We start from the raw sequence: 4,326 nt of genomic DNA, 5'->3' as shown, positions 1-4,326 counted from the left end.
TAGTAGGGAAGAGGTCTCGATACTCCCTGAGTAGCTCGATGACCTTTTCCACGGTAGTGTCATCCCAGTAATCCCCAAGCGTAGCATACTTCGGTTCTTCCTCTGTTCCGATATTCACTTGCTTCGTTTTTAATGGCACTGCAATGTCTGGATCTTCTATTTCGGGGCCACGCACTTCTCGACTTCCTTCAGATTCTAGTATATTGATGTCGCGTGGATCATCCTTGTCCCCTTCTGCTTTTACATTGTAACATTCCAAGGCCCAACTCAGCTGTATCCATCCATTGATCCTCAAAAAGAAATGTTGATAGAAACCTTTCACACAAGATATCCCACTCACCTGTGCCTTATCAGAGCTTTGTTTCAGTATACCAATTCCTTGGGATGACATCTAAGGTATGATAAAATAGGTGCACCCATTCTGGTTGTGGCTCTTCACCATAGGCTTTGGTCCATTTGCTCACATGTATGTGCAGATTTTCTCTTCCATCATATTTCTCCTTCAGTTAGAGTGATGGCTTCCCAAGTCGTATCTGCATCATGCGCTTACAGCTTTACCAATTTGCGAAAGTGCCTTCATGGGCACCCCACCATCTCGCCGATGTCGCACGCAAGGTCCATTTGAGTGCATCAAATCATTGGTACTCTGGTACTACGCTCTCAAACCTCTTCAGGAATACATTTACTACTGTGAGCCCATCATATACCTACAACTCATAGTCCTAAGCTTTAATGTAGTATACGGATTTTGTCAGCATATTGCAGCTTGACGTTGACCCATTCATTTTGTTTTGCCATTGCTCGTCTTTTTCCTCTGAATCATTAGTGTATGGTTCCGCGTAACCCTGTTAAATTCTTCGTTCCTCCATTACCTTACCCTTTATTGGCCTTCATGCAGCAATTTGGTAGATACAATCCAAGGCTTCGTCCTGCTCGTCACTGCGCACAGGTTCCGTGTAGTGAGGTCCCTTGGTTAGATCTAGTGGAACAACCATGCGGCACAAATTTTTCTCAAATATCATGCCCTTGTGCTTGAAATTAATAATCCCATTCATGTCGATGGCCTAGTCTATTCCCAACAATGTAGGGTATGGGATTTTCTCGTCCACTATCTCAATAACTTCAAAATTCATTTTAGTGCTTGCACCATCCAGGTCTACAGTGATTCCTTGTAGCCTACCCAGGGGCAAGATTTTCTGCTGATTCGCCATCCATAATTGGATCGTAAACCATTGGAGTGGGGGCTTGCTGATATTCTCCCATGTCTACTTGGGCAAGATGTTTGCATTCAAACCGAGGTCCAAAATGACCTGATCAATCTCATAGTCACTAATCCGCACTGTTATCCACATTTCTTCTCTGGTCTACGACGTATGGTTCCCCATTCATTGGACTATGTGAGGTTCTCCCCATCTTGCGTATTTGTTAATTACCTCCTGCAATCCTTTCACTGCCATGTTATCACGAAGTAACTTTGTGCAAGTTTCTATGAAAGTTGTTAACATCAAAGGACCTTTATATGGCTCAGACTGATCTCCTTCTGAGATTGCACCACAGCTTAGTAGCATATTTACTTTAGGTTCTTCATCGCGTGGTTCGGCCTTTATCATCTAGACATTCTATGTCGTCGTAGGAGGTGCTGTCCTTTTGTCACGAATCTGTGCTAACAACATAGGGAAATCTAGCAGTTCATGGTCGAATTGTTCGCAATAGGGACATGATACTCGAGTTGGATTTGTGCAATCCCGTGTGTATTGTCTTGGTCCTCCACAATTGTAACAAATTAGTTGTCCTCGACCCCTTCCTAGACCCATTCCTCCCTGTCCTCGACCTCGTCCTTGGAATCCACTGCGCGCAAATGTTGCAACTGGATTTTGACCTTAGCCTACAGTCTGTATTCAGTAGGCAGATGCCTGATCCACCAACATTCAACAATCTCTGTCCTTGTGACCCATCGATCTACAAAAGTTACAAAAGAGTTGCTGGGGGGTTTGATTGTATTTCGGCAACGAGTGGCAATTATCCATGTTGTGTTTTCCTCCTACTTGAAAGGTTGTGCTCCAGAGTGGGGCAATCACGCTCGCCCCTGTCTGTGCCTCTGGTCGCAATGGTGCTAGTCCCCCCATGATTACAAGGTTTACCGCGACTGGACAATGGTCTCTATCATGTCCCTAGCCCCTACACTTGATGCACCAAACTTCTTCCTGAACTTCTGGTGCCTAGTCTTATTTTAACTTTTGTATTTCCAAACACAAGTTTTGGACCTGCACTTCGATTTGTTGAACTCTCAACCCTAGGTCCTATACTGAGGTTTCGTGCAGCTGCATTGCTGGCTCTAGCACTTCTGCTTGGGTTGAGATCTTCTGTTGTGACAACACCGATTTCAGATATGGAATTAATGATGTGATAAACCAAGCGCAGTGTTGTGCATCCGTCAAGGTCATGTTGGCTTCGCGAATAGTGCTTTTCAACCTCTGATCCAGATCCCACGAGGTCTCACCAAGCATCATCGTGATTTCTTTGAATCCTACAACCAACTGCAACTCTGATTTTTGCCAGCTGAACTCCTTTTTTAACTCTGTGTAGACGTCTGCTATCCCCGCCATTGGGTTGATGCCCGAATACTTCATATACCATGTTAGCACTCGCTCTTGTAGTGTGTTGACTAAGACGGCTTTCTTGATATCATCATTTGTGATCTGTTGCACGTTCCATGCTGAATTCAATACAAACCAGAACTTTTCTATATCTTCACTTCCTGCTCCCTTCAATATTGGTAATTGGATGGCGCTCGCCATTACTACTGCCCTGATCCTTCATCACTCTTTCCTCTAGCGTCACCACCTTTCACACCAGACACCCTTTAGGCAGATCCTAGTTCCCGGCAATGGAACCATTTTTTGGCTTATATGGGCTTGACCCCGGTTCGAAAGAATTATTTAGCCAAACAAATCTCGCAGCTACCGGCCCTTTCGGCAACAACGCGCAAACTGTGGACTGAGGTCTCACCTGAGGTAGCAGGGGAGGGTACTAGAACTAGGTTTCCGCACCCTGGGGATGTCTTGGATGTGGTTTGGGGCTCGCGCTTTGTTCTGCAGCCTCACGCTACACTTGATCCGCGCAGATCGGAATACCCTTATCATGTTTATTACAGACGAAATCACTTATCATGTTGGTTACTTTGCACATCAATATTAATCCAGTTCACATGAATTCAACTGTAGCAAATGCAGAAATCATAACAATTTATTTATAAAAGAGTAATGTCGTGACCAACACAGAATTTAGAAGAAACTTATCTTTATTATCAATCTTCAACAATACATCCAGATCCACCCTGTGCACTTAGTTGCAGGGGTCCACATACATAGTTGTGGACTTTCCAAGCCTCTGCACACACAACTATAAAGCCTCTACCTTCTACCCTACTCCCTTGACTCGGACTTACAAACGCTTTCAAGCTATTTCCTTGCAGAACCCATTACATTACATCTTTCAAAAGAACTATCTTCCCTCATAGATCCCCACTATATTTACACTTTCCCTTGGCCCGCGATCCCTCCATAGGCCGACTCTATTACTATCTCTTTACATTATTTTTGGGTAGACTACCCTTTGACTCAACCTACTATAGTTCGTGCTCTGCACCTTCTGCAGAGTCTTTTACCCTAATATTACCCAAAATTCTAGGCTTCACACCCCATACACGTTCTGCGGAGCTTGCGCTACCCAAGACATGCTAAGGCTAGATTTTCTTCATCATCATGCTTAGATGAAGAACCATCTTTGGTGCTTCTCCTGATCTCCTCCTGCATCAAATCCAACCACAGTCGTTCCCAATCTGGCAGTTTCTCTCTGCCATTCACTGAGTCCTGGTAGCTATGCTAGCTCCTAGGAAGACCGAGGAGAGAAAGACTCACCATATCATCATCAGCTGTCATGATTCCTACACTTCCAATATCATCTCTGCAGGTGGTAAGCTTTTTCAGATATGTAGAGATCACGTTTCCCTTTTCACACTTGATTTTCCGAAGCTTTTCCTTCAGTGCCAGCTTCCTCTAGTTGCTACTATTCTGATGTAAGTCTTGTTGAAAAGTGTGGAACAAGAAATGTAAATTTATAAATTGCTAAAAATAGCAGTTTGGCCAATGAGCATTTTGGCCACCTTTGGTGATAGGTGAAACTGCTAAAAATAGAATCTTCTAAAAATAGCATTTCTAGGTCCCTTCCTATTTTTAGCAGTCCCTAGTCTAACTATAGGAAGTAAAAATGAATTTGGTCTTAATAGTGATTTAAAATATTAATTAATTAATCTCCATGAGTTAA

The sequence above is a fragment of the Pinus tabuliformis genome, chromosome 7 (assembly GCF_031772625.1).
Source record: "Pinus tabuliformis cultivar Carrire ecotype Pingquan chromosome 7, CPIR1, whole genome shotgun sequence".
NCBI classification, from domain to species: Eukaryota; Viridiplantae; Streptophyta; class Pinopsida; order Pinales; family Pinaceae; genus Pinus; species Pinus tabuliformis.
The sequence above is the reverse complement of the archived record's forward strand: the minus strand, read 5'-3'. Positions refer to the sequence as shown.